Genomic DNA, 24,218 nt, shown 5'->3' with positions numbered 1-24,218 from the left:
TCAGTTTAAAAGGCAGTAGAGCAGCTCAATTTGTGCTGGCCACTGAAGGAGAAAGATCTCCACCAGGAGCTCCAGAACCACATCTGGGAGAGACCCCGACAGCAGGATCCAGAAACCCAGGAGACCACGGTGAGCTACGAGCACTGGAGGAAGCCCAGGGAGAGCCATCTACAGGAGAACTGGAGAACCCAGGGGCCATCTGGGATGCCCCCCTCACACACTGGTAGGAGGTGACCCAGGGAGGGTGCCGAAGTGGTGTCTCCCCCAGAGGTGAGCTCAGTGTGTTTCTGCCAGACTCCTTGCCGAGCAAGTGGTACAATGCTCTGCCACTCACAGGGCCCTGAGTCAGGACCTGGTAGAGTAGGGTGGGCCTGTGTCCCCCTACCGGGGCTGTTGTCCACAATGTATAGACTCCAGCCGCTAGGCTATGCTTGTCCTGGATTAAAGGGCTACCCCATATAGACTCTGGCCTCTGGGTCATGCTTATCCTGAGTTAAAGGGGCCACCTCATATTGACTATGGCCAGTGGACAGCGCTGCCCTGAGTTAAAGGGCTACTACTACTCAATGATTCTGATCTAGGGCCCTGAACTAAGGGCTCTACCTTATTGACTGAAGCCTTTAGGCCATACAGTTTTAGACCAAGACTGGTTTATATAGACTGCAAGAGATCACCAGCAATCTGGCAGCCAACCAGGTGGAAGCCACACCTCCCGGTACTCAAACCCAGACATGGGGTGTGTTTTCCCTGCCACACCATGACATGCTAAACCATGACCACACAAGAGGCTGGAAGCAGGGTACATTAACCACTAACCTGTGTTGATCTCCAAGTACCCTATCACACAACTCTTTTATTTGCATTGTTTGGGCAATTTTTTCCTTTCACAAAAGAAAAGCATATGCATATAAAATAGAAAGTGCTTATGTTGCCATCTTGAAAGCTATGGATGTTAGGGGTCATAAACTCAAGTTACAGAAACAATATCCTATGACTTAGGGGATCAGTCACACAGCATGAATAATGAGTAATGAATAACAACATTCAAAGCCATAGCCATATTTGCATAAACCATTCACTGAATAGTTCTGAATAACTGACAAATTAGTAAAAATCAAAGTCAGTTCATGGCTAATTTGAGCAGGAAAAGGGATAAATTCTCTGAATGAAGGGTTGGCTGAAAATAAAGTGCAAAGCTCTGGTTCTGTTAAGAAAAAAGGGTGGCACATGAATGTAGAAATTATCATGCTATCACCTTTATGGCTCTTTCTCTTAACACTGATAAAAATCTTTCTCAATCAGCTCCTACAATACATCCTACTACTTCCTCCTGTTTTCTGCTCCTGTAGAATGTCCACTCTCTTCCAACCTCTAGGAAAAAATGTGAAAAATACCTTCACTTAGTTGATCTAATAGGGGGCCTTTGCCAATGAAAGGGTGTTGTAACAACTCTCCAGGAAACACAGTTGCCTAGAGAAGTTTGTTGCCAACCATCACCTGTTTATTCCATCAGGATATGTCTGGAACAATCCCTTATTATGGTGTCTCTTCTGATATCTTTCAGATCAGGACAGGTGTCAGAGGGAAGAATGCTTGCACATTGTCTGTTCAATTTTCTCTTCATTTTTCTGTGATTGCTGAAGCTACTGACAATCTACTAGCAGGAATTGAGATCCAGTTCCCAGAAAGTAAGCATTACAAGCTGTCAGATCTGAAGGCAAAAATTAAAATCAATGACCAGCTTCCCCAGAGGTGCTTTTTGCTTCTGTGGCTGCAGATTTTGAACTTACCACCATTTCTTGGAGAGCCTTCTCTGAATGCTTCTGCATTACAATGGTCTGTCCAAGCAATGTGGCTTTCACTGAGCCAAATTCTGTATGCCTTAACTAAGCAAAACTCCCACCAAAATCAATGTGAATTTTGCTGGATTGAAGCTCACAGAACTTGTCCTTCAGAGAGCTTAAAAATAATGACAGAAAGCTTCTGCCAGTCTTTCTGGTCATCTACCCTCTACTGAATCTGAAACCTCAATCTGTGAGCAAATATTTCCCTTGGTTTAATCTACCTTGAAAATGCTGTCTAATGAAGATTTATGAATGCCAAAATTACCACGCAAATTGGAAAAGCAAGAGACAAATGCCATACATATGCCTGGAAAGATAATGGACTTCATAAAGGCATCAGTCTTGGAGGTTGTCAGAAGATCCTACAACCTCTTTTGCTCTTTGTTAGCCTGGTCTCTTTGGGTGTGTTTATAACCATTATTCTGAAATAACAATGTGAGCATCTACACAGCAATAGCGTTATTTCAAAATAACGGGAGTCTTATTCCGACTTCTGTAAACCTCATTCTACAAAGAATAATGCCTATTCCGAAATAGTTATTTCGAAATTGAGGCTGTGTAGCTGTTCCACTTCTGCTATTTCGAAATAGCCACTCACCAGGGCCATTGTCCTCCCCAGTACCTCCTGGGGCTCTAAATCAAAATAGCACATCTACTTTAGGGAAGCCTGCCTTGGACTAATTTTAAGGCTTCCCTGCAGTGTAAATGTGCTATTTTGAAATAAACTATTTCAGAATAACTATTCCAGAATAGCTTATTCCAAAATAAATGTGCAGTGTAGACGTAGCCTTTGAGTGATGCCTTCCATGTATTGTTTTATTAGGAGTTTCAGGATCAGCCTGCCCTCTAGGACTGTCTCCGTCTCCTGTGTTAAAGTTCTGGATCAGTCAAAGCTACTAAGTGCTGCTACTAACTTCAGAAAGTTGTCTCCCTTGTGTAGTTTTTGTCTTTTTTCCCTCCACTGCTTCTCAGGAATTTTAAAGTGGTTCATTTTCCTAGTCGTGTTGCCCTTACTGTTCATGCTCCATTTCTGAGATGGAGGAAAGTTGACAGAACCTCATATAGCTGTTATGCCTGAGTCTCATGTAGTCTTACTTATTTCCCTGATATTTCATTTCTAGCTCTTTACTCTTACCTTACTAGATTTAATCGCGCTCCTAAATTTACTGATTTGAGACATCCATGAACAATTCTGGGAGGACTCAAGAAGTATGTCCACAATTACTGAGGTCTCTTCTGTTGTAGAGAAAAATGAGCAACAATTTTCCCGCTGTTATAGCTACCATGAAGTCAGCCCACCTGGAAATATCGGATTATCTGCTCTAATGCAGTAGCACAAAATGTATTAATAAAGGCTGCCTTTGTGCCAAATAGCAATGAGAGCTCCACTCTCAAACATGCACACCTAAAGCTGAGGGCTGAACCATCCCAGATCTGGATATACAGTTTGTACCTCCCTGATCTGGTACACATGGGACCTAACTAGTCCGAAACCAGGGGAGGTCAATGCCAGACCCTCTGTTGCTGCTGGCTATGGGGCTCTGCTCCAATGGCAGCAGAAGGGCAGGACTGAGTAGGAGTGCTCAGGGTCTGAGGCAGGGTAACTGCAGAGGAATGCAGCCTTGTGAGAGAGCCCTAGCTCCATGGCTACCAGGCTACACTCCTGGCCCCTGCTGTGGGTGCTAGCTCCTTTTCTGTGATGCTTGGTGTGTCTACTCAAGAAACCAGCCAATGGGAGCTGTTTGTTGGACTAACAGGCAGTCAAGAAGAACCACACTCCCTCTCCTCACCTCAGTTATTCAATGAAGCACATGGCCAGGCAAGCAGGCAGGCTGGCTGGGAAATGTTTTAAGCTCTGCAGGTAGGCAGGCTGGTTTGGCAGCTGGGACGTAAGTATCTTGGTCACAGCCTGCTTCTGGCACCCCAGCCCTTTCCTGCCCCAATCCTCTGCCCTCCCCTCCCCACTCAACATACCCAAAACCCTCTGTCTCCCTCTTACACCCATACTCCCTCCTAGATCTGGCACCTCAAACTTCTGCCCCAAATCACAATCCGCTTATACCCTAGGTCACATCCCAAACGCCTGCACTCCAGTTCCCTGCCTTAGATCACAACCACCTCCTTCACCCAAACTGACTCCCAGACTCCAGTCTCCCTCCTGCACCCCAAACCCTTACTCCAAGCTTCCTTCTGGACCCAACCTCCATCCCAGACCCCGCATCTCCTCCATTAATATCATGGAAGAGTGCAGCCCTCGACCACTTTCCAACATCTTGGAGTGGCCCCCCCATCAAAAATTATCACCCAGCCCTGCTCTAGAGACTCAGGCCAAATTTCTATGAACCGGCAAACTCCACCTGGAGTTACATCCATCCCTATTGCAGAAACCTTAGTCCATGCACTTGTTCTTTCTTCTCCATTACTACCACTTCTCTGGCCTCTGGGACTCATCACGCTTCGGAGCTCCATCCAACACTCTGCAACTGAAATCAGCTTCCTTACACGCCCTCCTGGGTACCCCTGCACTGTCTTTCACTGCCCTGCCATATTAAATCCAAATTGCTGTCCTCAGCTTCAAGGCTCTGCATATTTCTTCTCCTATCTAAATCTTCTCTCATTTCCTACTAGATATCCACTCTCATCCTCTTTGCATGGCCACTTTCCGCTGTCCTTGTCTCATGGGTGAGTCCAGGTGTTCTCACACAACGTCCTCCTCCTCCCCCACCCCCCAGTCTCTGGAATATGCTCCCTGCTCCTGTATGTCATGCAACATCATCCTTTTACCTGATTAGCTTCTTCATTTAGCCCTCCATCCATAGCTTCTTCTCCTGCCAGCTTGCCTGCCTTAACTCCCTCAGAAGCAATATTCATATTACAAAGACATTAAACACTCTTGTGTAGTGAAGTTAATTCATTATTAATAATGAAAATGATGAATATGTAGCAAAAAGCAGATCTTTCTGCCTGATCATAACCTTTGCCCCTCACTATCTTTGTCTAACCTAAGCCCTGGCGCGGTAAGCTGTTGTGTGTAGGCAAACTGCAGTGTGCACATGTGGAAACACTTGAGGTCAGCAGGGCTCCATGTGAGTGTGAGGGCACTACTGAGCAGGACTGGGGCCTGAGACTACAGTCACCTTAGGCCAGTGACCTGTCCTATCAACTATCCATAAAGTGCTGTGGTGCTATAGAACAGCAGTTTTCAAACTGCGGATCAGGATCCCACAGCACCACCACCAGGGACGAAGCAGAAGCCTGAGGGCTTCACCTCTGGGAGATGAGACTTAGGTTACAGGCCTCCTGCCTGCAGCTGAAGCTCTTGGGGGCCCCCCCTCAGGCTTTGGCCTCCCCCACTGCCTCACACACACACACCAGTGGCAGGAGGGCTTGGACAGACTCAAGCTTTGGTTTCCCCTCTTTGGGTTGTGTAGTAATTTTTGTCGGGGGGGGGGGGGGGAGTTAAAAAACCTCCATAAAAGATAATATGGAGAATTTCAGTCCATCACATATTGCTTTGAGATGGGAGTATGCTATGCACGTTGCCTATTCAGACTCTGACTTTAATGACGACTTCTTCAAGCCCATTGCACCCTTCGGTTTGCATTCCTCCATAGACTTATGAGTAACATGGAGAAACTGGTGGTGGCCATATGATGCCACTGGATAATATCACCATAGTTACATTTCTCTCCTCCACAAACTCCCCAGATACTTTTCAGAATTTCTGAATGCCATCTGCTCCCCTCCAAGCTATGTAATGGAGAAGCAACTATGGCCTGAATTTACCTGAAAATCAAACATCTGAGCTGGCTATTTCTATTTTATTTTAAGCCTGGTGAATAGTTTTATAATTAGTGATTTTCAATTTAACACTGCACAGAGCTGAAGGGTATGATATCATGTACACTTCATTCCCACATGAAAAGTGATAATTCTTCTAAATATTCATGCCACTTTAATACAGTTTATCAAATCCAAAGGCATTGCCAACTTTTAATTTAGAGTACAGCTCAGACATTTTTCACTTGTAGCCATACAATTTTTTTTTAATATAATTTCTTAGGACAGATTTCATTTTGAGTCTGGAGTGTGCATACAGATGGCCAATAAATCATAAACTTCCACTGTCACAAGGATACCCTTATTTATTTATTTCTTCATTTAAAAAATACTATAGAAATATCCATGTTTGTACATTTTTAATTACAACAGAAATATCTCTGCTAACACGACCAATCAACCCAATTCAGGAAGACACAAAATAATAGGAAGGCAGTTATTGATCGTGACTTTCACCTTTGATTAGGTGCATGAAAATAAAATCTGCACATCGCTGCAATAGGCTGTTCAGTGCCTCCGTCAGTGGGTATGTGGCTAGGAATGCAGAACGTTCTCTGTAGAGCTGAGTTTATTCAGGAAAAAATAGGACTTGCTTCAGTAGGAATGAAAACAAAATACAGTTGAGGTTCTCATCCACCCATGTCACAGTGAGAGAGAATTCCTTGGAACTTAAAGGCAACAACGGATAGCGCGCTTGCAGCTCCAACTTCCAGAAGCTAAAGAGCAGGAACTTCTTGCTGTTCCTCTTCTTGCCTACTTTTATTTTTCCTTTCCTAGGAAGCCAAATGCAGTGTGCAAGCCAAATGCTCAGGTGGACAGCAGTAGAACTTCCAGTGGTTGTTTTTCTCTCAAACCATAACAACAGGGCCCATCTTAGGGGTTTAAGGCAAGGTTTTAATGCCCTGGTTATGATGCCACCTATGCCAACCCAAACAGCCTCTTCTATAAGTCCCTTCTTCCTCCCATTTTGGACTTTTCAAAGAAGCTAGTAATGATGTTAACATGTATCAGGTTTAAAACAAACAAAGTACTGCTTCATGCAATGCAAACTCAACCTGTGGAATGTTGTGAAGGCCAGAACTTTAACAAGGTTCAAAAAAGAGCTAGATAAATTCAGGGAGGATATGTCCATTAATGGCTATTAGCCAGGATTGGTAGGAATGATGTCCCTTGCCTCTGTTTGCCAGAAGCTGGGACTGGGCAGCAGGGGAGGGATCACTGGATGTGATTACCTGTTCTGTTAATTCCCTCTGGGGGCACCTGGCATTGGCCATTGTCAGAAAACAGGATACTGAAGTAGATGGACCGTTGGTTTGACCCAGTATGGCCATTCTTATGATGTAGCAGGTGGTAGACATGAACTTACAGAAAATGAGCTTGAGGTGGAGGAGAAGGTTTTATTACAAACCCTTTTAAATGTATGACAGAACAGTGCTGCAGCAGGGTTTTGCTGGTGTGCAGATTCATGTTAGTCAAACCCAGCAGTCTTCATTTGCCTTACATCTGATTGAATGGGAGGTGAGGTAGGGGAAGTGTCCTTTCACTGGAAATATTGGGGCTCCCACCTTCCACAATAAATCATGCACACCTGGAAGAGGTGGGAAGCATGGGACCCAGAGAAGCTGTAGTGGCTTCCATGGGGCCTCGGATCAGGCCCAAGAGCAGGTAGGAAGCCCCAAGACTCTCTTTCTTTGCTTGAAGTAGTCTATCATTCCCTCTGCCCTGCCCCATATGCCCTGCTGAGTCTCAGTACCTACCTCCACACCTCAGCACCTGCCCCCTGCCCCACATCTGATTATGATGTTTTGTTGTCATTGTTATTTATTACAGTTATCCCTGAAATGCGCCAATGGAGATCAGGGACCTGTCATACTAGACACTGTAGAATCTACAATGTGGCTATTTGGCCCGTTGAGTGTGGCTAGTTCACTCCAGTGGCTACTGCTGCAGAACTGGTTGGACACCACGGCTGGAGATAAACACAGCAAGAGACAGTCCCTGCACCTGAAGAATTTATAATCTACATGGAGAAAGCAGACAAAAGGTGAGAGAGGTGGCATATCCTCATTTTACAGATGAGGAACTGAGACATGGAGAAGGGAAGTGATACGCCCAAATTCAATCAGGACATTTATTACAAGCTGAGAATGGAATCTAGATTCACTGTTTAATTGGTTAAAAGATGCTTGAGCATAAACTTGCTGAGCTCACATTTTATAATGCTCATGAAAATTATCCAAATCTTTGTGAATATTCATATTGCAATGAAACTGGTTCACCTATCCTTAGTATTCACAACACCAGTAGGTGCTTTTCTGCAGCTACAGACATGGCTACATGCCATCAAATGATCAGTGCCAACTTTTCCCCTTCTAATGGGAAAAAGTTCACTTTAGAATCTCCTTGGATCTTCCTCATAACGTTTGAGTAGCTGTATATTGATTCTTCTGTGTCATTTTTTTAAAGGCTGTTACTTTTGACAGGTTCAAAGTTTGGAATTAAATTGATACTTGTGTAGCAAAGTAGTGATTTTAGAACAATGCTTTGGATCTGCTTGTCCTGTCAGAAAGGCACTGATCATTTTGATTATGTAGGTTCTTTTAGAGGTTTTGTGAGCCTCACAAAACACTTGGCACTGAGCTTGACATCTCTTTGGCTGAAATATTGTGTCTCTACACTTTCAAAAAGGAGATTGTGAAGTGTGAAGAACCCTCAAATCCAATCACATTCAATTAAGAGATCTGAATTGTTTCCTGTCTGATATAGATGATTGCTTTATCTTAAATTGTATCCATAAAGGAGAACAAAGTCTCTTCTTTAAAATTCTAGTTTCTTTCTATTGCTGAACAGAAGGAAAGTTGAGAGGTAGCTGATGGAGGAAGTTATTACATTCCTTCTTAAGGACTCAATATGTAAAAGGTGCTTCATTTGAGACTAACACTAGTGAAAGTTGCTGGGTTGATGTCCCTAGACAATAAGGCCCCAGAGCCAAATTTCCATCAGTCTAAATGACCAGTGCCTAACTACCTTTTGAGAATCTGGCCAACAGTCTTCCATTTGGCCTACAGGGATGGTACTTGGTCCTGCTGTGAGGGCAGGGGACTGGACTCAATGACCTTTCAAGGTCCCTTCCAGTTCTATGAGATGGTATATCTCCATATTATTTATTCACACACAGGTACAATGAGCAGCATTAGCACATATCTCCTCACATTGGTCTACCATTGTGCCTCAGTTCTGTGCTAATGGGACAGCCTAAAAAGGCAGTGAAAATATGGGAGTTTGCATTCAAAAATTTTATGGCCTCTCTGCTGCTATTGAGACCAAGACTCTGTTAATGCCCATGGAGAGGATGGTATGAATAAAATGGATTAACTAGACAGTAGCAACCATTTCATTCTACCCACACCACTGCTCTGAACAGCTGTTGGATGGAAAGATCTCAGTTCCAACATGAACTAATTTTGAACCAGCAACCTATAGGTGAAAGCTGTCCTTAAAGCATCAGGGACCCCAATTTTATAGTAGGGGAAACCTACTTTATTATTAACCATCTAGACTTAATTACTAGCAGACTCGTCCCTCACCCAGGTGCTTTGCTGTACCCTGTATTTAACTAGGAGAAAAAATAATGGAGGGAAACCATTTTCAAGACTTTCTGTGGACATTGTAGGAAGATTATGATCAAATCATAAAGAGTGTGGTTTGAAGATAAAAACAAATCTGAACAGCTTGAGGCAGTATTTTAATCTCATAATATTAAAAACAAATTCTGCTCATAATTACAAAGTGCAGTAAAGAACAACAATTTCTTTTTCTATAATTAGAGGGGTTTTTTGTACGAAAGTGACTGTTTTTAAAGGGCAGTTAATTATATACTGGAAAGGTAGACCGAGAAATCTGGAAGCATTCCTGCATCCAACAGCATCTCACGTACAACTGAGAAGTTTAAAATGTATTTTCTATCCTACCTTGCCTCCTCATCTCCTCCCCTATCATGTATATGTAGTAAATGTTGTGCTGGAGTGACAGTCCTGAAGACTGACCCCCTCAGTTTGCCAGCAGCGGTGCATTTATTCTACTTCTCCCTCCGACCTCCCAGAACTTCTGGAGCATGCAAATCACCTTATTCGCACTCTGTCCCTGCTCCTCCCCATCGCTCCCAGAGCTTGAAGTGATTTGTGGCATTCCAGTTCTGGGAGGGAGGGAGATGAGTGGAGACCCATTATGAATATGCAGATTCATGGCACGCTGAAACTTCTTGGAGGGAGGGGGGTGAGTAGGAAGTGCAGGGCTTCGGTACCTCTCGTGCATGGGGGAGCAGGGGAAGACAGAGGGACCAGGAGCTGCAGGAGGAACTCCAATGGCATATGGGTTGCTGCGGGGCAGTAAGGTGAAGGAGGGCCACTCATGCAGCCTACTCACTATTCTTGATTGCCCATCACTGCTCTAGTGTTATGTCTGTACTGAGATCGTAGAGTGTGAAGCCAGGAAACTCAGTGGGGAATTGGGACCAATGGCTCTTTCCTCTAGTCAACAATAAAAAGTCTGCTTTTTATTCCAGTGTTCATCCCTGCACAGTCAAATACACCCATTTCACATCTCAACTAGTTCTTTAGTACTGAATATTTGCTGGAATAATAAAAAACCCTCTCGATATTAGTTTACAAAAGAGAGTTTCTTTGTTCTACATGGATATTAAACATGGTAATTTTTATGAGATTTGCCCTGGTCTCTACGGACAAAATTTCCAGTTCCTCTTCCCTATTTAATGCAGCATGTTCTGTGCTAGTTAGCTATTGTCCTTCACCCTGAACTAGCTAGAATCAATAGTATTGTATCTCTATAATTGCCTAAGCCTTTTGGAAGCATTCATAATAAAAGGCACTATATAATTCAAATAGTATTACCACTAGCTAAGATATTGTTCTGTATGGGGCACAGTCAGGCAGGAATGTGTTTGTTGTGAATGCTCCCCTACTCTCAGGCATCTTTATCTGTTTGTTTGACGGGAAAATATTGAAAGGCTTTTGATTGTTTGTCTTGTGAGGTGGAAATCTTTCCATATAGTACTCTGCAGTCAATCATTTAACTGGTTAAAGTTGCCAAAGCCATGTTTTTACTTAGCAATATAAAATGACATCATTTTTATCTTAGCTTTATTTTTTAATTATTTCTGTGTCCCATGATGTTACTTTTGTTACCCTTACAACACATGTTTTTGGACTGTAGCAACTAAGTTATTAGCTCTACAACAATTGTATAAAACTCCAGGCTAATTTGTGTCACTAGGACACAGATCCTAGGAAGCAGAGGCTTGTTTCCATTCTGTTTCAGATGTACCCTAACAAAGGAACTGTGGCTTACAAAGGTTCATGATTGGTTAGAATGCACCTTGGGAGATGTAGGCTGGCAGGCCCTATCATGAGAAATAGGCACATGAGACAACCAAACTACCATTCCTATGAGGTGCTGATTTACAAATCAAAGGTAGTATTTACAAAACAAAATATTTCAGGTTTGGGCCAATCAGGTTTTTGACTCCACACCCAAAAAAATCTGTGGAAAGCAGTCACTTTTTGTGAAAAAATTGTTTAATTGAAAACCCAATTTTCCACTAAAAATAGTTTGGATTCAAGTATATACAAGCGTTTTTTTTAAATTACTCATATAACTGTAGAAAACAAATGTTAAAAGATCACAGGTAAATAAGAGAATTAGCATGTTTTATTCAAGCAAATGTTTGTGAAACTCCTTTACACTTCTGCATAGATGCAGCAGTATCTACACAGCGCTTTTCAATGCAATTTTTTGTAAATTAATTTATCTTCATGAAAGTGGCTTTAAAGCTAATAATCCTAAAAGGATTCAGATTAGAAAGTAATGCTATCAATGACAAAGCTCATTAATGGCTTTTATCGCTTGAAGCTGGTGAACTATAGCCAGGATAATTGGCCTAAATGGAATAAATTGTTTCTTTTGCCAAGTATTCTTTACTGTGCTTTACACTGATAACACCAAGGTCTCATTCTGGTCAAATAAAAATTGGATAATTCATCCATCTTCTCTTTTCTAAAAGTCTGGGAAAATGCCAGGAGGAGTTGTTGGTACACATGTGTGTGGAGTCAGTATAGGCAAATCTGCCACAAGCAATGCTAAGACATAAAAGGAAGGCACAATGAGAGGGATGTCCAATTGCCAACACTGATAACTGGAAACTAATTGCAGGTGAATCTCAAAATATGAAGCTTTCAGAATTTAGGATACTTATCTGCAGCTGAACAGTTCAATGAACCACTTGTTTTCTGAAACTAGAGGAAGGTAACTCAGGAGAAATAGGAAGAGTTTGGGGGGTTTACTTCAACAGGAAGGCTATGTCTACGGCCATTCTTCTGCAAAGCGTCCACACTGCCCACCCGCTCTTGCACCAGAAGATTTTCAGTAAAGCATGGTAGGAGAGGTCCCTCACCAAATGCTCTTGTGTAAATTACATGGCCATGGGATAAGAGGGAAGATCCTTTCTTGGATTGAGAACTGGTTAAAAGACAGGAAACAAAGGGTAGGAATAAATGGTAAATTTTCAGAATGGAGAAGGATAACTAGTGGTGTCCCCCAAGGGTCAGTCCTGGGACCAATCCTGTTTAACTTATTCATAAATGATCTGGAGAAAGGGGTAAGCAGTGAGGTGGTTAAGTTTGCAGATGATACCAAACTGTTTAGGATACTCAAGACAGAAGCAGACTGTAAGGGATTCAAAGAAGATCTCACCAAACTGAGTGATTGGGCAACAAAATGGCAAATGAAATTTAATGTAGATAAGTGAGGGTGTGTCTAGACTACATGCCTCCTTCGACGGAGGCATGTAGATTAGCCAGATCGGAAGAGGGAAATGAAGCCGCGATTAAAATAATCGCGGCTTCATTTAAATTTAAATGGCTGCCCCGATCTGCCGATCAGCTGTTTGTCGGCAGATCGGGGGAGTCTGGACGCGATGCCCCGACAAAGAAGCCTTTCTTCATCGACACAGGTAAACCTGGTTTCACGAGGCTTACCTGTGTCGATGAAGAAAGGCTTCTTTGTCGGGGCATCGCGTCCAGACTCCCCCGATCTGCCGACAAACAGCTGATCGGCAGATCGGGGCAGCCATTTAAATTTAAATGAAGCCGCGATTATTTTAATCGCGGCTTCATTTCCCTCTTCCGATCTGGCTAATCTACATGCCTCCGTCGAAGGAGGCATGTAGTCTAGACACACCCTAAGTGTAAAGTAATGCACATAGGGAAAAATAACCCCAACTATATGTACAGTATGATGGGGGCTAATTTTGCTATGACAAATCAGGAAAGAGATCTTGGAGTTATCGTGGATAGTTCACAGTGTGCCGCGGCGGTCAAAAAGGCAAATAGGATGTTAGGAATTATTAAGAAAGGGATAGAAAATAAGACCCAGAATATCTTACTGCCCCTGTATAAAACTATGGTACGCCCACATCTTGGATACTGTGTACAGATGTGGTCTCCTCACCTCAAAAAAGATATTTTGGCCTTGGAAAGGGTTCAGAAAAGGGCAACTAAAATGATTAGGGGTTAGGAACGGGTCCTATATGAGGAGAGGTTAAAGCGACTGGGATTTTTCAGTTTAGAAAAGAGAAGACTGAGGGGGGAATATGATAGAGGTATATAAAATCATGAGTGGTGTGGAGAGGGCAGATAAAGAAAAGTTATTTATTAGTTCCCTAAATAGAAGAACTAGAGGACACCAAATGAAATTAATGGGGAGCAGGTTTAAAACGAATAAAAGAAAGTTCTTCTTCACACAGCGTGTAGTCAACCTGTGGAACTCCTTGCCAGAGGAGGCTGTGAAGGCTAGGACTATAACAGATTTTAAAGAGAAGCTAGATAATTTCATGGAGGTTAGGTCCATAAAAGGCTATTAGCCAGGGGATAAAATGGTGTCCTTGGCCTCTGTTTGTAAGAGGCTGGAGAGGGATGGCAGGAGACAAATCGCTTGATCATTGTCTTCGGTCCACCCTCTCTGGGGCACTTGGTGCTGGCCACTGTCGGCAGACAGGATACTGGGCTAGATGGACCTTTGGTCTGACCCAGTACAGTCGTTCTTATATTCTTATGTTCTTGCTCAAGAGTTACGCTCTTTCCTAACAGGTGTAAGCTCTCTTGAGCAAGAGCTTTTGCACAAGAGGGCAGTGTGGACGTGCGGCAGGGATTTCTTGTGCAAGAAAGCCCTATGGCTAAAATGGCCATAAAAGCTTACTTGCAAAAGAGAGCGTCCATACTACCATGGATGCTCTTGCGCAAAAGCACATCTCACACATGTCAGTGTGGACATGTTCTTGCGCAAGAGTTCTTGTGCAAGCAGCCGCCAGGGTAGACATAGCTGAAGAGAAGTTCAATTTACAAATATTCATCCCTAGAGCCAGTCCCTCAGTTTTCCTTGAGGTATGGTTTTTCTCCCTCTGAGTTTACAATTTGTTTGAAAGTCGAGTGAATGGGAGAGGCTCTCCAGCTTTCATTAAAACAGAGTCGGGGGGGGGGGGGGGTCCATTTAGAACTGATCATCAATCTATGCCTGGTTTGGGGTGTCTGAATGATAACTGAGAATTGAAGTTTGGGGGTTTTTCCCCCTTCAGTCCCATTCTGCTCCATGTCTTCTTTCTGGCTCTTGCTATACAACTTGGCTCTTCACACTGTGACTCCTGTCAATAGACATACTGTAACCGATGCTACTGCATTGTCTTCTTGTTCATGGTCTTTGTTTAAATCTACAAAGACTGATGAAGGAATGCTTTGTTTTGCAGGGCCAACTGAAATATTTATGAGATGGTATTGTTTGAAAAATGGGATTTCATTGAAAATAAAACAGCTGTGAAATATTGAGTTATCTTTCTTGAAAAACTTGAGTACATATTTCTTTTTGTTTTGAAACATTGGGTATATTCCTACAATACCTCAGACTTGTGGAGTTTTTGTTTTTTAACACCCCCTCATACATTCACCGTCACTGGAAGTGAAAATAAACTCTCAGGGTATGTCTACACTACCACCCTAGTTCGAACTAGGGTGGTAATGTAGGCAACCGGAGTTGCAAATGAAGCTCGGGATTTGAATTTCCCGGGCTTCATTTGCATATTGCCGGGTGCCGCCATTTTTAAATGTCCACTAGTGCAGACTCCGTGCTGCGTGGCTACACGCGGCACAGACTAGGTAGTTCGGATTAGGCTTCCTATTCCGAACTACCGTTACTCCTCGTTTAAAAATGGCGGAGCCCGGCTATATGCAAATGAAGCCCGGGAAATTCAAATCCCGGGCTTCATTTGCAACTCCGGTTGCCTATATTACCACCCTAGTTCAAACTAGGGTGGTAGTGTAGACATACCCTCACTTATTTGCTGTGGCCCATCTGGTAAAGTGTGAGGTGGGAGAAAGGTTTTTAAAAAAAGACAAGAGATTTGCAATGGGAAAGGGAGGACAATTTCATGAATTTACGAAGAAGAATCCACTACAAAAGAGAAGTGGGGGAGGTGGGAGTTAAGGGGAAAAAACCCCAAACCTTCAACATTAAAAGTGATTCTGCCCCCCCATAACTAAAGAATTCTTGTAAAAGGTATTTTGGTTAGAAGGCTTTCATGGAAAAAGTGTGTGTGCAAGAAAGAATAAAAACTATACATTTCAGACAGCTCTGCCTTGTATGTGTCCATATGTCTCATTTTGAACTGGGACAGACCCTTTTTTAAGCCCTATCTCAGTCCAACTTTTCTTGGCAAAAGTGGACCATTTGCTCTTGTGGACTTCCAGGCAGATTGGGCTACCAGCATGGGCCATACCTGTATGGGTAAGGGAGTGAGGACCTACCTCATGTCCCATTTTGATCCCCTATGTATTCCCGTGTCATTTTTTACTCAAAGGTCCTCTGCTACAAAGTTACTTAGGCAAAGCCTAGATTTTCACAAAATTTCTGCCAAAAACTGTAGAAGCCTAAGTTTGTCCCCTAAATACTGAGGGTAAAATTTCCCTTGCCACTTAAGCTTCTCCTTGTAGGCACCCAGATATTTGTTGCCTTCCTAAGACCCCAGAGCAAGCCACAAATCAGAGGAACATAGATGTTCAGCAGCTTATCTTATGAACTCAGCTCAGAGGCTAGCTACCAGATATGATCCCATGTACAGTCTGGATAAAGAAAGAATAAAAACTATACAGTCTGGATAAAGGAGGTGCCATTGCCATATAACTTTTTTCCCAGCACTTGCACTGGCGTGCAATGTGGGGGACTCCGGTTCAATTCCTCCCCACAACCTCTCCTGATAGGATTTCAACAAGGGTCTCCCCTCTCCCCATCAGGTGGCAGTGGGGATTAAACTTGGCCACAGGGCTGCAATGTGAGGGCACTAGGACCACAACCTCCTTCTTCAGATGTTTTGTGCGGAGTGAGGCAGACACCTAACTCAGGGTATGTCTACACTAAAGCGCTAATTCGAACTAAGCTAATTCGAATTAGCGCATCCAGACTTAAAAACTAGTTCAAATTAGCATTTTGCTAATTCGAACTAGCATGTCCACACTGAGTGGACCCTGAACCGGGGTTAAGGATGGCCGGAAGCAGTGCCGGCAGGGCATCAGAGGAGGACTTAGAGCGTGGAGCTGCTGTCTCAGGCTAGCCGAGGGCTGTGCTTAAAGGGACCTGACTCCCACCCCGGACAGACAGTTCTCAGGGTTCCCCGCTTGCAAAGCAGTCCTGGCTTGGAGTGCCCTGAGTGCCCACGCTCGGCACATCACAGCACTCGGCCATCAGCCCGGCTGCACTTGCCGCAGGCTGCCATCTGGGGGGGGTCAATCGGGGGGCTGCAGGAGAGCTTCCACCCCGAGGAGCCCGCAGAGCCACCCCAGTCCTCCCCATTGGGGGCTCGTACCCCATTCCTCCCTCACCCCCTTCCACTTACCCCTCCCTAGCCCACCTTCCTGATGTACAAAATAAAGGACATGTGTGTTCAAAAATAGAAACTCTCTTTATTAAACAAAACTCGGGGAGACTGAGAAAAGGAGGTGGGAGAGGGGAAGACAGAGGGTGGGAGAGGGGAGGGCAACTAAAATGATCAGGGGTTTGGAACAGGTCCCATATGAAGAGAGGCTAAAGAGACTGGGACTTTCAGTTTAGAAAAGAGGAGACTGAGGGGGGATAGGATAGAGGTCTATAAAAGCATGAGTGGTGTGGAGAGGGTGCATAAAGAAAAGTTCTTCATTAGTTCCCATAATAGAAGGACTAGAGGACACCAGCTGAAATGAATTGGTAGCAGGCTTCAAATTAATAACAGAAAGTTCTTCTTCACAAAGCAAATAGTCAACCTGTGGAACTCCTTGCTGCAGCAGGCTGTGAAGGCTAGAACTATAACAGAGTTTAAAGAGAAGTGAGATAAAGTCATGGAGGTTGGGTCCATGGAGTGGTATTAGCCAGGGGGTAGAAATGGTGTTCCTGGTATCTGTTTGTGGAAGGCTGGAGATGGATGGCACGAGACAAATGGCTTGGTCATTGTTTCGGTCCATCCCCTCCAGGGTCCCTAGTGTTGGCCACTGTCGGCAGACAGACTACTGGGCTAGATGGACCTTTGGTCTGACCCAGTTTGGCCATTCTAAGCTCAGGGCTCAGGGTTGGGGGGTCTCACTGGACCACCCTGATTTTCATGCACACCTGCTCCTTGGTAGGCAGGCTGGCAGCTATCCTGCCTTAGACGGCCACTTTCCTGTGCCTAGTGCGGAGGTCGTGGATGAGGTCCACGATGCCCGCACTAGACCAGGCGGGCGCCCGCCTCTTGCGGACCTGGAAGAGGCGGAGGGCTGGGTGGCAGCAGGTGGCTGGCTCGAGCCGTGCCAGGTGCAGGGTCTGCTGGCTGGGTGCTGGCAGGCTTGCACCTGGCACGGGCACGGTAGCCAGCCCGTGCCCCTTTAAGGGCTCCGTGGCCGGGAGGGGGGCAGACGAGTTTCCCTGGTGGTGCCCAGAGTGGCCACCAGGGAAAGCTGGGGAGGGCTAGCCTCCCACTAGTTCGAATTAAGTGGCTACACAGCCTTTAATTCGAACTAGTTAATTCGAACTAGGCGTTAGTCCTCGTAGAATGAGGTTTACCTAGTTCAAATTAAGTTCGAACTGGCGGTTTGCATGTGTAGCGCCTATCAAAGTTAATTTGAACTAACGTCTGTTAGTTCGAATTAACTTTGTAGTGTAGACATACCCTCATTCCCTCAAGAGACCACTTGGGCACTTAACCTTCTCATCACCACAGGAGACAGGTTCTTCCTTGTGGATCACTAAGCAAAGTAGGTGCATCTTTGTAACCAAGATTTTGGTGCCTTTCAGTATCTCCCATTGGCTAGCTTAGGCAGTATCTCGCCTAGTTTGCTGATGTTTATGAGTTACATTCTAAGGATAAGTCTAGGAAATTATTTCAAAATAACTAAATTCTACTTACTTCCTGATTTTACAAAATCAAAATAGCGTGTCCCCTCTATGGGGAAGCCTTGAAATTAGTCTGAGGCAGGGTCCATTAATGTGAACAAGCTGCCTCGACTTAGAGCCCCAGGGAGCACTGGGGAGTAAGTCATTTAAATTACTGTGGGGAGTAATTATTTTGAAATAGCATCAGCGGAGCGTCCACACTAATGCTATTTTGAAATTGAAATTAGTGTTATTCCCTGAGAAAAGCAGGAGTACAGATTTTGAAATAATGGGCTTGGTAGTGTGGACACTCCACTTACAAATTTAGCATAAGGAGGGTTATTTTGAAAAAGCTCTCTAGTGTAGACCAAGGCTAAAGGATTTTTCTCTCTCCCTATTCATTGTATACAGAGCCTTGCTGCCTTGTTCCTGTGACTTTCTAAATGCCCAAAAGCTAGGTGCTATAATACTCAGTGTTGCAATGACCAACTGCCACACCCTTCATGGATCTAAGCCAAAGGGCCTGTTTGTCAGTGTCTCACACCTGGTTCATTCCTTTGCACCTGAACCTGGTGTATACTCGATGCAGTTGGATGCCAAGTAAACATGACTTACCGGTACTATTTTTTCTGTGAACTAATACAGCACTATAACATATGTTTAAAATAGCTTTTATCACACAGCAGGATTCTCTACCTGTCCCAAGGTTTTGCCATATTAGTGGAGCACCCTGGTGAACAGTCCTAATGCCCAAGATATGTGCAGCTAATTGAAGTAAAAATGATACTTACATTCATATAACACATTTACCATTTTTGTAACTGAATTCAAGGCATGATCTATACAACTGAAATGAAAAGACTTTCATATCCATTCATTAATTTCTTTTGCAATAATGAATATATCTTAATTAGAAGGGAGCTGATACATGTTGAAAAGAATGAACAATACCCTTAATTTCCATGTTGAAATAATGGTTGTCATTATAGATTATTTTTTTATGTTAATAGGATAAGGATTTATTATGCTCATGCTAGAGGGGCTCTTTTCTTTTTTAGTTTTAAATCACCTCAGAGGATTAGACCCTGACCATAGAATAGTAGGACTGGAAGGGACCTCGAGAGGTCATCGAGTCCAGTCCCCTGCCCTCATGGCAGGACCAAATACTATATAGACCATCCCTGATAGACATTTATCTAACCTACTCTTAAATATCACCAGAGATGGAGATTCCACAACATCCCTGCGCAATTTATTCCAGTGTTTGACTCCCCTGACAGTTAGGAACTTTTTCCTAACATCCAACCTAAACCTCCCTTGCTGCAGTTTAAGCCCATTGCTTCTTGTCCTATCCTCAGAGGCTAAGATGAACAAGTTTTCTCCCTCCTCCTCATGACACCCATGTGCTACTATAACCCAGGAGTCAGATTCCTATAAACCTGTGAAGCAAATGTGAAAACAAACCCAAACAGTAAGTGCTTAACTACATTCTGGCATGCCTGCAATTCGAAATGTGCTATTGTGGTAGGCCCATCCTCCTGCCCCAACTCTGAGCTCAGAATACTCAGAACTGTCGTTCAGCCACCTGTCGAAGATGTGGCTTCCCCTACCCCCCTTTTTAATGGCTACATGTCCTGAGGGTGGCATCTCCTTGCTGACTGAGCACCACACACAGTCCTGGAGAATGGATGGGGCCTCACCCAAGTGATGATTAGAGGGGAATTGGTGAAGGGCTGTAGTTTGATCACTTGAAGCCATAAATGTAATAAGAATAGGGGTCCTGCCACTGATTATAGAAACTGAGGACAGGTGCTCCTTTCAACGGCCTGCCTCCAGTTATCAGTACCATGCGCTAGAGATGCATGTAACACCAGGTTTGTTGTAATGCCTATGGCTTACACAGATGTCGGAGGAAGAGAAAAAATGCAGTGCACAGAAAATGAATTTGTTTACAAGAGGTCTCCTTTCCACTACCACTTGCATCCATACTGGAGCCTTTTGGGAAGCTTGGTATTCTCTTCTCACCTTAGTGTACTAAGATAAACTTTTTCTCTAGATACGCCTCACATTGCATAGCCAACATATATGACTACTAGGATTTGTATATTCCCAGAAAACCATAATTCACATGTTTTTCTTCAGCTTGATGCATTAAGATTTTGCTACAGAGTGTGCTGTATCTAGTGCTTTCTCTTACCTAGTCTTTCTACTTTGGGCCTCTTCTTGAGACATCCCTTCATTTCCAAGAAATCCTGTACTAGTGAGAAGTTTGTATTTTTGCTTGTTTTCTATCCAAGAACTTTTTTTAAACTTATATTCCTCTACCCTAGTTAAGAATTAAACTCCAGTTCTCCCTCCATCAGTGTTATGTTAGTCACACATATCAAAATGTATAGTAGGTTAATAATTAAAAGGCATTGTGATTAATCAATTGATATAGATGTTAAAGACAAGCTGATCAGTAGGTTGTTTTCAGTCATGTAAAACCATCTAGAACACACTTATACCTGTCTATGACATATACTACTCATGTCTGTAATATGTTTATTAACCCTATAAACTTTTTAAAGCGTGCCCTTAATATAACTAAGAAAAATCATGCTATAGTTGTCACTCCTTTTGTCCAAGATGCAATCCTTCCACCATCAACTCTGTCAACTTCTACCAAGATATTTATAGTAACCCAAATATATCTCTTCTAAATTTTAATCCTCACCAAATATAGTTGGATTGGGCAAAGCAGGTCCCACTTACTCCCACTAATTGACTGTCAGGTTTCCTGCTCTTGAGATCCTTAATATTCTTCCTTGTCTTTTTCTACTTGTTCCTCAAATTCTTTTTTTGGTCTGCTGGTTATACTTGACTTGCTAGAGTTTACGATCTTTTATTTTCCTCACTGGCATTTGACATCAAATTTCTAAAAGACGCCTTTTTGCTTTTAATAACATATTTTACTCTGTTTTGCCAAGGTGGCTTTTTTGTCCTTTTGCTAGTTTTTTTTCCCACTGAGATGCACATTTAACTTGCACCCCCCTTTATGGAGTTTTTTAAAAGTTTCCCAGCAGCTTGCAGGCATTTTGCTCTTATGACCATTCCTTTTAAATTTCCATTTAAATAGCTTCTTCATTTTTGTATAGTTTCCCTTTCTGAAGTTAAGTGCTAGTGTGGTGGGCTTGTTGTGTATTCTTCTCCCCTTCCCCACCTCTAGCATGTTAAATGTAATTATATTATGGTTGCAATAACTGAACAATTCAACTGTGAACACTTCTTGGACCAGACACTGGGCTTCACTTAGAATTAAGTCAAGAATTGCCTAAATCCTTGTGGTTTCCAGGACTAGGTGATCCAAAGAGCAATGATTAATGGTAAATAGAATTTTTATCTCTGCATCCTGTCTTGAGGTAACATGTACCTCTCCAATATAGGGATAGTTGAAATCCCTCATGATTATTAATTTTTTATAGCCTGCCTAATCTCCCTGAGCATTTCACAATCATTGTCACCATCCTGGACATGTTGGTACAATATTCCTGCTACCATATTCTTATTATTTAATCATGACATTTCTATACATGGATTTTGTGGTACAGTTTGAATTATTTAAGACTTTTATCAAATTTAACTCTAAGTTTTCTTTCAGATCTAGTTCCCCCTCACCAGTATGACCTACTCTGTCATTACTATATAATTTATTTTTGTTGTAATTCTGCCAAGTTTCTGTGTTATCAATATCGTCATTTAATACCAGGCACTTAACCTCCTCCTCTTAATATTTAGTCTTCAAGCATTTGTATATAAAAGCACTTGTAAAATTTGTCAATATTTATGTGTCTGCCTTCATGTGATGTATTGAATGGGACATACATCTATCTCATTCCATTTGAAATTTCCTCCTAATATTATCTGTCCCTGCTGGTGTTCCTTATATACGCATGTTTATATTAAGTAATAGAGGCTGTTTGGTACCTTAATAAATTGGTAGTTATTTGTTGAATTATTTTTTTTTAATCTAATCTCCTTCATCTGTGTTTATGTAACAGGTACCATCTTGGCAGACACTGGGGTTTTTTATCTGGAACTTCTAAAGCTAAAGGCTTGAACTAATGATCTTGACTTGCTGGCTGGGAACTGTAACAGACTGCTGTGATAATTGGGCCTACCAACTTACTTTTTACAGCTGAGCTCACAATGAGGGTAAGTGAAAGTTCATGAGCTGTCACAATAACCTGTATTAACAAATGTTGATGGGAAGAAGTTCTAAAGGGAGACAAAGACTGAATTAGTAGAAACAAAGACATCTACTCATATAACTGATGGACTGTGTTAAGATCATGCATGGAAAGCAAGTGTAGTGTCAAGTCAAGAAACAGTGAACCAAAATAGGCGTGTCAGAAACCAGGCCGAATGGCAGAACAAAATATTGAAGTGAAGGACTAGTCCACCCACCTTTCCCTTTGTGGGTCCTTTGGAAAGACTTTGTAGAGAAAAACTGACTATTGAAGCAAGCTTCACCATTATGACTGCCTGCGAGACCTCCTAATCAGACCAAGCCAGGGAGGCTACATGATATTGCCACCTCTACCAGTTCCAGCTGAATCCCAAGGTCCACTTGGGATGAAATACGGTCAGATTTCAGCAGCTCCAGCCCATTTCAGCTAACTTCTTCTCTTTTCACCAGGACAGTACTTCCAAGAGACTGTCAAACAAGTGGGTTTTTCTTTCTAAAAGCTCTCAACAGCCAAAAGCAACAGAGCATGTTGTTAAGTAAGGCGTTCATGTTAATACTTTACATTTCAAACATTTAATAGGTTTTCCTTTTAATAAAAGGTTAAAAGGATTTTTTTAATTCTGTTGTACCATGGTATTAAGCAAGTTGAGGTCTCTGTATACCAAACCTTCCTGTGATGCTTTCCTCAGGATGCCCAAAGCATAAGACACTGTGTTACCTGAAAGGGCAGAGTCTCAAGGAGGCATACAGACTGATGAGGCAGAAGAGTAGCAATCAGTGAACCCGAGGTCCCATGTTCCCCAGAGAAGTGTCCATTCCTTTTCACCTTTCACCCCACTTATTAAGTTATGAGGGCTCTCTCTTTACTTCAATATAACACCCCTATGATAGTTTACAGTGCAACTAAGAATAAGCTTTATTAATAAAGAGCATAGATATTAACCGAGAGAGAGAGAAGTATGGTTACAAACAAAGCAAATCAACAAGTCAACACCGTTAATACAATCAGAGGGTGTCATTTCCTCTGTTCCCTAGGTAGTAGATAATTAGAGTATGAGATATATAGGGAGCAAAAAGACAAAATCCCTTGTCTTTACCTCAGGAGCTGGGAAGGCTTCCTGGGGGTGCAGGCTCTGTCTCCCACTGTGCTCAGTAAACTGTTTCCTCAACTGCTTGTTAGCTTGAGTGCCTTGCTTACCTTACATGTAAATTGACTTTCATTGTTCCCTCTCTGTGATAGAGCCAGTCAGACAGATAAATCTACATATTTTTGTCTGGGGCATGCTTAATTTGTGCACTGCCTCCAAAACACATTTTAGGGACATTTTCAGCACACACAACTCTTTGTACACAACCTATGCATATCTCACACCATGATATTCCTGACCAGCACATCATCAGCTCATATAATACCTCTTAGATACATACTATAACAGTGTGTTGTGGACAGACTGTATGTCAGGCCTGATATGAATTATAATGCCCTCCCCCTGACAGTGGGCCTTGTGAAGCTCCACAGGTCACACTTGTTTAACACCATTTAATGTTGGACAGTGACTGGGTTACATTAATTGCATCTAAAATTATTACAAGACTCACACCCTCTGGATCAGGTACAGAATGGGACACAACGTACACTGATCAATGGGTTGTGCTCAATCCTCTTCGTATGTTTGTTTCCTAAAGACAGGCTACTGAATAAGCTCATGAGTCACAACTTTGACACCAAATTTTAAGCATCTAATAAAGACTATTCTTTAGAGCAAACCTGGAAGTTTTAGATGTGGAAACAGCCATGCTGGAAATCTGATTCTGGGAGTTGTGCTGAGTCAATTAAGGAACAGGAACATCATGTGACAAGTGTT

General features: G+C 42.9%; 1 long non-coding RNA gene across 1 annotated transcript; it reads left to right on the top strand.

Annotated features, from left to right (window-relative positions):
• The first annotated feature begins 70 nt into the window (after positions 1-70).
• LOC142826814 (uncharacterized) lies at positions 71-23,740 on the top strand. The gene is made up of 3 exons (XR_012901067.1): positions 71-129; positions 7,515-7,728; positions 22,166-23,740. It is a non-coding gene; the product is annotated as an uncharacterized LOC142826814 (long non-coding RNA).
• The last annotated feature ends 478 nt before the right edge of the window (positions 23,741-24,218 follow it).

The sequence above is a fragment of the Pelodiscus sinensis genome, chromosome 2 (genome assembly GCF_049634645.1).
Source record: "Pelodiscus sinensis isolate JC-2024 chromosome 2, ASM4963464v1, whole genome shotgun sequence".
Classification (NCBI taxonomy): domain Eukaryota; kingdom Metazoa; phylum Chordata; order Testudines; family Trionychidae; genus Pelodiscus; species Pelodiscus sinensis.
This window is presented reverse-complemented; position numbering and strand designations above follow the sequence as displayed.